An 11,661-nucleotide genomic window follows, 5' to 3' on the forward strand; every position below is an offset into this window, starting at 1 on the left:
TACTTTTTGGGGTTCACCCTACATAGTACCCTTCCAGGACAGCCAACATATATTCAAACCTGCAAGAGAATTAAAGGTTAATGTGACATATCAACACAATGAAACATAATATAGGCATCATGGCCGCTTTAGGCAGCCACATCTTCTGCTATTATACATGTGATTCTATAAATTGTCTTTGTCTCTTTGGAGCCATGTCCATGAAGATGCAGGCATTATCTAAGTCTATTCAATGTTACCAGCATCAGGCAGGTCGAGCACGCCGTAGCTTGACGAAGTCTTTCCGGATCATGGATGGGTCCGCTGGCCGGAAGTGGGTGTGATGGACTCAGGTCACGACACCGTCTATCTTGAGAGCGGTGGGGGTCGTCAGCACCACGGAGTCGGGTGTAGGGACCTTTCCATTGAGGCTCCAGGAGGTGCCTTTTGCCTGGGTGGCGCCAAGGCGCAGCCAAATGTCCTCGTGCGCCCTCTGGAGCCCTCTCAAGAAAAGAGACAATTCTTGCAGCAAGAAAGTCAGGAATGATAGGGGGTGAGGCCTGACCAGCTTCATTCTCGCCTATCTTTACAGATTTCAAGGCCCATTGTCTTCCTTCACAGGCAGGGGGAAAGGCCCATTAAGTCTTTGCCTTGAGGAACTGTGAGCCCCATCCTTAAATGTCCCAATCAGACTAGAATTCCAAAATCCCAACCCAGCACAGAATATCACATAGAAAATCAAAGTTCCCAGTAAACAAACAGACAGAGGTGTTTACAAACATACTTACACCTTTTCAGTGAACAAGTATCTTTACAGTCTTGGGCTCTTGAGCAGATAACAGGAACATCATCCAAGTCCCCTGATGGGGGCCTGACAGGAACAGATGTGGGGGCCTTTGGCTGGGGGGGTATAAAGTCTCCATTCTTCCCCCCTCGGCACTGCTAAGGGCAGGATCATTGAAGAGGTCTCTTCACCTAGGCAGGGCTGTGCTGAGCCATCTGGGGCAAAAGTGGTTTCTGCTTTCATTTTGGCTAAAAGGTCTCTGCCCATTAGAGGGACCAGGCAATTTGGCAAATACAGGAATTCATGAACCACCTGATGGCCGCCTAACTGACATCGGCGGGGGCGGCAGAACAGTCTGCAGCTGTGGTCCCGGTAGCTCCAATAATGGTGACTTCCTGTCCTGAGAGGGGAGCTACCTTCTGAGTAACTACCGAGTGCTCTGCCGCTGTATCAACCATAAAGTTCACAGTCTGGCCCCCGATTTTCATTTTGACCATCGGTTCATGGGGGCCCAGTTGGAAAGAGCCCAGCCTGTCCTAGTCAGAGTCAGCTGTTGCCAGTCCGAGGAGGTCTGCCTCAGGCGGCTCTGGCCAATAGCGGCTGGGTGGTTTGGATGGCCTTGCCAGCTTCTTTTGGCCTGCTCCTGCCCTGCCTGCCTCTCCACTCCTGCTACTAAACCTTACTCTGTCCCTTTTTACACACGCAGAACTGGACCCAAGGCAGCGAGTTTTAAGCAACTTTAAAATTCCTTGACATACATTTTATCATTCATGTTGCAGGGAGGGACCGGGTTAGCTCCTCCTGAATGAAAGAACTAATCAAAATAAGGCTTATTTTCTAACTTCATTTGTCCCTGGGCGTGGACAACAAATGACACTAATCAGATTGACATAAACGATTTAACCTTTGTTTAGGGAGGCAAATGCAAAGCATTTACTCCAAATGTCTTTGGTTTAGGGAAGACAGGATTTTTGCTTAGTTTCCCTATTCTACTTGTCCCAGCTTACTGGCCTATCATGCATTCAACTTTCTTTTAACATTTATCTTTTTCTTCTTATTACATACACAATCTTCACAAATTTCATTCTTTTAGGTTAGCCTTCAAACCTTCTTTCTATGTCCTTCAAAAATGCATAACCATGCCTCAGACCTTCTTCCATCACACCAAAGCTGTACATTTTAGTTAGTTAGAACTCTGAGCCTTAATTAATTTTTAAGGTGATATGTAAGTAATTAACATTCCTCAGATTAGCAATACATTCATCATTTTTTTTTTTAGAGACACAAACAAAAATTTCACTAGCTAAACAATTTTAAACAACAAAGACATATACTTAAACAATAAAGACAGATAACATTCTCCATTAAAACTTTGAATCACCACAGCTAGCAATTATCAGTTTGTGAGTATACAGGCCTTGTTGACGTCATCTTGGGATAGCTGTCTGTCTCTCTGTGGTCAGCGACTTCTCGTAAACTTCAAAAATACAAGACACAATTAACCAACAGATTCAATTCTACCCTCTAGATTTCGTACGAGGCACATTCAGATTAATATTGTATATGATGTCACTTCAAAATACCTAGATGAATGTTTTTTTTATTGTTTGACTCAGTAAACTTTAAGGTCTCAAGTTCCCAGCAGCTATGGAAAACCACACCTGAGGCTGGCAAACAGGCCTGGCCCAGCCCTTGACTTTAAAACCACCATTTTTCTCTGGGGAAAGTCAAGAAGCAAATTTGTAGCTACATAATTTCTTGAGATTCAAATCCAATTATTATTATTAAGGCATTTACTTTGGCAAATTTTGTAACAGAGGCAATCTTACTGAATTTTCTTTTGGAGGCTTGTTGCTAGAACAAGCCTGCATTGCTTCCCTGGGTAAAATTAGCCATTTTCCTTAGGAAATAATCAGTCTTGGGTTTTATTCTGTACATGTGTGAAGAGACTCTAGTTCAAAACTCTATCTAAATGTCCAAAAACAGGACAATTGCGCGCATTAGTTTTAAACCAGCTTTTCTCTTTACATGTGAACAGAAATACCAGACACATTTTAAAACTTTTCAATTACAAGAAGGACTTTTTGTCATCTAGCTGGCGCGATCTCCATGGGAAGAGCCCTGCTCCCGTCCAGAGTAGCCGCGCTGCCCCCAGGTGTCCGGCCCCTGGGCTCCGCGCGGGACCTTTCCCAGACCTTCCCCCGGACCCGACGCCGCCGGGGGCCTCGCTGCTCCGGCCTCCCGCAAGCGACTCGCCGGCCCCGCCCCCCCGCGCTCCACACAAGCCCGGGGCCAACGCCAGCCAACGCCGGCCACCGCCGGCCGCAGCCGCCCATGGCGCTGAGCGAGCGCAGGCCCAAGCTGCGGGGCTCGGGCTGCCTGGGCTGCCGCTGCCTCTCCCGGCCTCCGGCCTCTTCCAGGCTGAGCCGCTCGGGCTCCAGCTCCGGCCCAGCACCCGCCGCCGACCGGGCCAGAGGCCGAGCCCCCAGGTGTCCGCCGCTGCAGCCGAGCTGCCTGGGCCCGTGGCGCGGCCGGGCTCCGGGGCGAGGGCTGCGGTCACCGCGCACCGCGCTCCCGCACGCTTGCCCCCTCCCCCCTCCCTCCCTGTCTTTACACTCACATACTTTCACCAGACATTCATTCAGAGTTTAAACAATCCATTCAATTCTTAACAACTTCCCAATTTCTGAGGGAGCTCTAAAGCCTCCCGCAATCTCCTTGAACTGATCAATCACAATACCCAAAGGAGCAGTCTGAGTCCATTCCATAACGTCCGTCCAGGAGGAGCAGAGGGTGGAGGGAGGGAGCAGAGGGTGGAGGAGAGAACACACACACACCAACACACCAACGACAAGAAACAAAGAACAAAAGACAAGGACAGACACAACGCGTTGAGACAAAAATCGAAGGATCCAAAAAGAAGGTTTTTCAAAGCCAATTGACCCAGCTGGCAACAGAGTTTCAGAACAAACGAGAGGAATCCAGGCGCCCCTGGTCCTCTCCAGACTCCACCAGGGCGTCCCCCGGGGATGTGGCCTGCGACCTCCCGACACGTCTGTCAGCCGCAGTCGGGGGAGGCTCACGCCCCTCCCCGACAGCCACCAAACGAACAGAGCTCTGACCAAACAGATTTGCTAGCACTGGCCAAACAGCAGGGGAGGCTCACGCCCCTCCCCGACAGCCACCAAACAAACAGATCTCTGACCAAACAGATTTGCCGGCTTCAGACAAAATTCGAGCTCTCAATATCTAAGCGATCGCTATTCTTATCCAAAAAGGCGCCGTCACTTACCCCAAGAAGCGTCTGTTGGAACGTTGATACCAGAAGGCGGCTGCGGTTAATCTCGGTGGAACCTCCAAATGTAACGCCCTGGACGCAAGCCGCTGTCACAAAGAACCAAGAGACGCTTCTCATGCAAAAAGCAAAGGGTTTATTGTTTCCAACATGTTGGGGCTCACAGCTTACTCTGAACGCAGAGCAGCGGCTGCCAGCCCCGACCAAGAGTTTAAGCACAATTTATATACTTTCTAGCAAACGGGGGAAGTAATCTGGGGTCATTCTTCTGGAGATCTGGCGCCGTTGTGAATTAATGCCTGTCTGGTTTCTTATCAAGTTGTTTGTTCTTCAGTTCCCTCCCGGGCTGCAGCCATCTCCCGTAACCTCCCTGGCTGCAGCTGTCTCCCATAAAAGTTGTTTGTTTCATCTGCCCCTTCTGACCTTTCCTGATTACCCTGGTGCCGTTTGTTCCATCTGCCCCTTCTGACCCTCCTGATTATATTGGCGCCTCTCACCAGGACTGGGGACCTGGGGATAGAACTCAGAAGGCAGACACCCCAAGTTTCCTGGGCTGAGTCATTCCCTCATGCAGCGGAGGACATTTTTCCCACATAGCCTTGTCTGGGGGGAAAACAGTTGACAAACCCTATTGGAAAACACCATGCCCTGAGGCCACTTAAGAGCATCTGCATTGAGCATCTGCCTCCAAGAAGAGGAACAATAGGGTGGTCCGATTTGTCCAGCTCTGCAGAAACTGTCTTCGCGCTACTGCGGAGGATAAACAGAAACGCACACCCCGGCCGACCACTGACCTTCAGAACTGGTCCCCACTAAACTGAGTTCTACCCTCGGCCTCACCCTACCCCCACCACCGGGCTCTCCCTGAAGCCCCCGGAGGTGCGAGGACGCCGCATCCCTGCAGGCGATCACCTCTAAGTTTTCACCAGGAACTTCTTGTGCATGTCGGAGATGCCCAAAGACACCCCGAAGGCCGACGGCAGGAGGATGAGGCCGAGCACCAGCGTCCGCCAGGTGAAAAGGATCTTCCGGGCCAGCCCTGCGCCCTCCATGGCCCTGTGCGTACCTTTCGGAAGGGGTCCCGGCGGAGGTCCGAGCGCAACGGCTGTCCCTGGCCCCAGGCAGTCAGTCGGGCCGCAGCTCGCGGAGCAGAGGCGCAGAGCCCCGCCCGGGAGAATGAGCGCCGCCTCCCGGCACTCACCTCTGCAGGGGGAAAAAGAGAGGAAGGAAAAGGTATCACAACCACGGCAATTTCCCTCCTTCCTTTTGGGCTCCTCCTTTGCTGGCCGATTAACTCTTTCTCCGCTGGAGGCGCAGACCGGCGCGGAAGCCACAGCAGCGCACGCAGAGCTGGTAACACCAGCCAGGAGAGGCGAGCTATGGTGACCCCACGGCGCCGGGGGACGCGCCCCACCCGGTGCCTGATTTCCCCTGGGTTGCGATCGCGACCATTCAGCGGGTGACCCACGGAGGCCCTTGGGGAGTAAGGATCCCTGCGGTCCCGTATTGCACCACCCCAGCCTCCCTCGGAACCGGCTCCGGGCAGAAGACTGTGCTGGTGGCTGGGGGCGCTCCGCCTCCCGAAGCCCTATTTCTGAGCGCTGCCCTCACCCCACCTCCTCCGACACCCAACCCCGAGCACCCAAGCCTGAGAGCATCTCAGCCTCCTGGGCGTCCTGGTTTCGTCCCTTGCCCCGCCTCCCCCAGCACTTCAGTGAGAATCCTTGGGGAGCAGAATTTTCATCTACAAAATGTTAGCAGTTTCTCCACCCCACCCCCCAAACTAACCACTGACGTGCCCGGGATGCTTGAGAAGGTCCTGGGCGCAAAACAACTTCTTGCAAGGGGAGAGAGAAATGCTCAGAGCGCTGCGAGCTGCCTTTTACCCCGCTTCCAGGTCTCCTGCACCTTCCTTCCCTTCCCTTCGGAGCTGAGTTTATTAAGACGGCGTGGAAAGCTCTGCTCCACTCAGCCGCCGTCTCCCCGGCATGGAAATCTTTCAGCTGAGTCTGGCTCTCTGTCTGGAGAAGAACCCAACCACAGATTCCCTTACTGCTCACCCAACACTCAAGCGCACTGAGAGCTGCCGAAAAACGCCAGGCTGGCGCAAGCCTTCACCAAGCTGACAGCGCCTTCCGGACAGTATCCCCGCACTGCTTGCTGCCTTGCTAGCGCTGATGAGAACCAGGACGGCCAAAAGCCTGTGGGTACTCACTTCACGGCCGTTCATGCTTCTGAGAGACGTGATCTGACTTTAAGACTGAGCATGAGAATCCGGATGCTGGGAGTGCAGTAGATAAGAAAACCTGGCTGCCCAGGTTTTCCAGACCATCACTGAATGGGACCCAAATCTCCTGCAGGTGTGTTTCGGGTGTTATTTCAAGCTGGAAAAAACTAGGAGAGCCAGCAAACTGAATGGAAACCGTTGATAGCAAATACTGCAAAGAAAGTGGCCCGTGCCCAGGGCGTGGAGCAGCGATTCTCAACCTGTGGGTCGCGACCCCTGAAAATACATCCTGCATATCAGATATTTACATTACAATTCATAACAGTGGCAAAATTACAGTTATGAAGTAGCAACGAAAATAATTTTATGGTTGGGGGTCACCACAACATGAGAAACTGTATTAAAGCGTCGCGGCATTAGGAAGGTTGAGAACCACTGGGTGGAGAAGTGGGAAGCAGAAGGGAGGAGGCCAAGGAGGAGAGAAGCCAAATTGCCAAGAATGTCAATGTTTGTCCTCTGCACCTCCTGCCAGTTAGGTGTCACAAACCCTCTTTCCCACTGAGAAGGGGGAAATTGATAACCTGGTCATAAAAAACAAGTTATGAATGAAGACGTTCAAGCGCTTGGTTTCTCAAAATTAAACGTGGTCTGCCAGTTTACAAAAACGAGGACAACACAACTGCCGGAATCTTTTGAAACCAAAGCCCGCCCCCCCCACCCCCCCACCCCCGCCCCCAACTCATACAGTACAGAACCAAAGGACCGGACATAACTTAAGCACCCGAACCCTTTCAGAAGCCAAGGGTCTATTTCCAGGAAGATCCAGAGTTGGTGCCCCTGACTATAAATGGCCAAGTCCTAAGGTCCACCAATTAAAACTTGCCCCACCAGCACTTCTGCAAACCTGTTCCCTCTAACTCCTTAAAGTCCCTTAACCTAGTCCAGCGAGCAAGATGGATTTGAGGCACCATTAGATCTCCCTCTTTGTTGGCACCTTCTCAATCAATAAATCTCTCCTTACAAAAAAAAAAAAAAAAGATTTACTGAATAACTACTATGAGGAATGCACTGTTGGGGACACAAAATTTAATAAGACATAATTTTCATCTCCTGGAACTCGTGATTAAATGCATAGCAGACACACATAAACAGCTCCACTAAAAGGCTCCTTGTTGGAGTAAGAAACAGAGCTCTATGAAGAGAGAGATAAACTTAATTAAAGAGTTGTCTGAGCTGAAACCGGTTTGGCTCAGTGGATAGAGCGTCAGCCTGCGGACTGAAAGGTCCCAGGTTCGATTCCGGTCAAGGGCATGTGCCTGGGTTGTGGACACATCCCCAGTAGGAGATGTGCAGGAGGCAGCTGATCGATGTTTCTCTCTCATCGATGTTTCTAACTCTCTATCTCTCTCCCTTCCTCTCTGTGAAAAATCAATAAAATATATTTTTAAAAAAAGAGTTGTCTGAGAAACTTCAGATGAGAGATGGGTTTATATTTGGCCATTTATTTATTTATTTAAAAAATTTATTGGGGTAACATTGATCATATAGGTTTCAGGTGTGGGTTTCTATGTTACAAGGCCTGTATATTGCACTGTGTGCCCACCACCCAAAGTCAAATCTACTCCCGTTACCATATATTAGCACCCTTAACCCCACCCCCTTCCTTCTGACAACCACCACACTGATGTTTGTGTTCACGAGTTTGTTTTATATCCCACATGAGGGAAATCATATGGTTCCTAGCTTTTTCTGACTGACTTATTTCACTTAGCATAATATTCTCAAGGTCCATTCATATTGTTGCAAATGGCAGTATGTCATCCTTTCTTATGGCTGAATAGTATTCCATTGTGTATATGTACCACATCTTCTTTATCCAGTCCTATATTCAGGGCACTTTGGTTGTTTCCACATCTTGGTCACCATGAATAATGCTGCAATGAACATAGGGGTGTATATATCTTTGCCAATACATGTTTTCAAGTTTTTCGGGGATACTAGTATACCCAGGAGAGGATTGCTAGGTGGTATGGTAGCTCCAGTCTTAATTTTTTGAGGAATCACCAGACTGCTTTCCATAGTGGTTGTACCAGTTTGCATTCCCACCAGCAGTGGATGAGGGTTCCCTTTTTCCCACAACTTCTCCAACACTTGTTATTACTTGTCTTGTTGATAACAGCCACTCTAACAGATGTGAGGTGGTATCTCATTGTAGTTTTGATTTGCATTTCCCTAATTGCTAGTGAGGTTGAACTATTGGCTATCTTCTTGAAAGAGGTGTATTTTCAGGTCTTCTGTCCACTTTTTTATTGGGTTGGTTGTTGTTGAGTTTTATGAGTTCTTTATATATTTTGAAAATTAAACCTTTGTGAGAGGTTTAATATCACCTCCCATCTGGTTGGCTGCTTCTTTGTTTTGTTGTCTGTTTCTATTGCTGTGCAGAAGCTTTTTAGTCTGATATTGCCACATTCATTTATTTTTGTATTTCCTTTTTTTAAATCAAGCAATATCATTCAAGATTAATTATTTTTTAGTAAATAATATTTGTTTTTGCTGCAGTATTTCCGCAGCAAGGGTTCAGGAATCTGGAGAAGGGATACGCATAAATGGATAGAGACTAGACAAGAAATATAAATTTGGAAGGCATGGGGGAAAGCCAGGCAGAAACCAGATCTCTAGTGGAGTGGCTCTCTGAATGTCCGGACCCATGGCTTTTTATTTACACATTTTGACCTTTAGCAAAGCAGACACACATGTCAAAGGTAAGGTTTGGTAAACAGCAATGGATTATCAGGTTAGGGCAGTGGTTGGCAAACCTCGGCTTGCGAGCCACATGCGGCTCTTTGGCCCCTTGAGTGTAGCTCTTCCACAAAATACCACGTGCGGGCGCGCACATACAGTGCAATTGAAACTTTGTGGCCCATGCGCAGAAGTCAGTTTTCCGCCTGGGCGAGTCTATTTTGAAGAAGTGGCTTTGGAAGAAGTGGGGGGTGTCAGTCGGTCTGACGGGCGGGATTCATGCACGAGTTGAGTGAGCCAGTCAGTCAGCAGTCTTATGTGCAGTGCTTAGTGCTAGTCGCGTCTGTAAATCGGCGCGGGTAACAAAAGTACCTACTCAAAGCATAAAGTTACCTGTATTTTTCCAACCAGCTGCAAATCCTACAGGTATTTTTGTCATCAATTTAAGAATTGTAATTCTTTTGTGTTGGTAGCTTTATTATTATAAAATGAAACATTTTTTTAGGTGCCGTGTTTGAGATGGCTACAAAGAAGAAGCAAAGAAAAATGGAAGACAAAAACCGTGAATTTAAAGTTGAATGTACCTACCTATATAGTTTAAGTTTAAAAAATTTGGCTCTCAAAAGAAATTTCAACCGTTGTACTGTTGATATTTGGCTCTGTTGACTAATGAGTTTGCCGACCACTGCTCTAAGAGGTCAAGGACTATGATTTCAGAGAGTATCCGATATTTTGTATCACATGACTGGAAAATCACAAAACAGTAAGTTACATGAAGTTCAGAACAGAGTTAGTCATTTCGAGGCATTCTTGGCCTTTTCAGTAAGATTCATTTCCAGGAAAGAAATTATGAAGTACATCATAGCTGTCATTTTTAGTCAATGTATTGCATATTTTTCCTTAACATACTATTATAGCAATTTCTGGGGCTAAGAAATTGTCCCTCAAATCCTCTCCTCTCCCCCAGGTCTGTACCCTGGGAGTGTTGTTTCTCCTTTCCACACTTACCCAAACAAGACACTATAACAGAGCTGCAGATTTGATTCTTTGCAATATCTGCTCCTCTACTGAATAAAAATAATGCAAATTAGTAGGTAAGCACACCTGGGTAATAAAGCTACCTGGAGGCCATTAAAAATATAGTCAGCCATCAGGTATCCAGTCTAGTAGAATGGTGCTTGACTCTTGAATTTGGATGTCCATTGCCTTCCTCAGATTTAGGAAGTTTTTACCATTATCTACTGGCAGTACCATTGTGCATATACTGGTCCACTTGCTGGTATCTCGTAAGTGCCTTAGGCTCTTCACTTTTTTTTTTTCTTTTTTGCTTCTCTGACTGGATAACTTCCAATGACCTGTCTTCAACTTTGTTGATTCTTCCACAGCTCGATCATTTTTTTTTTTATTCTTTAGCTGTTGAGCCCCTCTAGTGTATTTTTCTCAGCTCTAGAATTTCTGTTTGGTTCTTTTTTTATAGTTTCTATCTCCTTGTTAATATTCTTATTTTGTTCATGTTTTATTTGCATGGTTTCACTTAGTTGTTTGTGTTCTCATGTAGATCATGGAGCTTCTTTAAAACTTATTTTGAACCCTGGCTGGTGTTGCTCAGTGTTTACAGTGTCCACCCACACACTGAAGGATCACGGGTTTGATTCCTGGTCAAGGGCATGTACCTGGGTTGCAGGTTTGATCCCTGGCCTCAGTCAGGGCCTGAGCAGGAGACAATCAATCAATGTGTCTCTCTCTTTTTTTTTTTTTTTTTTAAATATATTTTATTGATTTTTTACAGAGAGGAATGGAGAGAGATAGAGAGTTAGAAACATCGATGAGAGAGAAACATCGATCAGCCGCCTCCCGCACATCTCCCACCGGGGATGTGCCCGCAACCCAGGTACATGCCCTTGACCGGAATCGAACCTGGGACCCTTCAGTCCGCAGGCCGACGCTCTATCCACTGAGCCAAACCGGTTTCGGCCAATGTGTCTCTCTTATATCAATGTTTCTCTCCCTTCCTCCCTTCTCTCTAAAAATCAACGGAAAAAAATATCCTCATGTGAAGATTAACAAAGAAAAAGTGTTGGAGCCCTGGCAGGTGGCTCAGTTGGAGTGTCGTCCTGCACATGAAAATGTTGTAAGTTTGATTCCCCGTCAGGGCACATACCCAAGTTGTGGGTTCGGGGCATGTATAGGAAGCAACCAGTTGATGTTCCTCACATTGATGTTTCTCTCCCTTCCTTTCTCTCTAAAATCAATAGAAAACATATCTTCACATGAACTTTTTTTTAAAAAAGTGTTGGAGTTGGCCTTGATTAGAAAATGTTCATACTCATAAAAGTCTATTCCAAAATCCTCATAAATCAAAAGAAAGGCATCATTAAAGCAACGAGCGCAGCTATACATGGTTGCAGATCACTAGACCCAACATTAGGAACTACGGTGGGATAATGAGGTACCATTTTAGCAAAGACCACATGTGGGCACATGCAGAAACTAGGCTAAGGTTTTAAAATTTTTTATTTTTATTTTTTTAAAATTTTTAAAGGACAATTCTTGCTATCCATTATTTAATTTCTAATAATAACATTAAGTTCAAATGGAACACTTTGTGCTGGTGGTTTTACGTGCTAAGTCCTTCCC

The sequence above is a fragment of the Myotis yumanensis genome, unplaced genomic scaffold, assembly GCF_028538775.1.
Source record: "Myotis yumanensis isolate MYYU_CA2020_CCGP unplaced genomic scaffold, mMyoYum1.0.hap1 SCAF_1, whole genome shotgun sequence".
In the NCBI taxonomy this organism is placed as follows: domain Eukaryota; kingdom Metazoa; phylum Chordata; class Mammalia; order Chiroptera; family Vespertilionidae; genus Myotis; species Myotis yumanensis.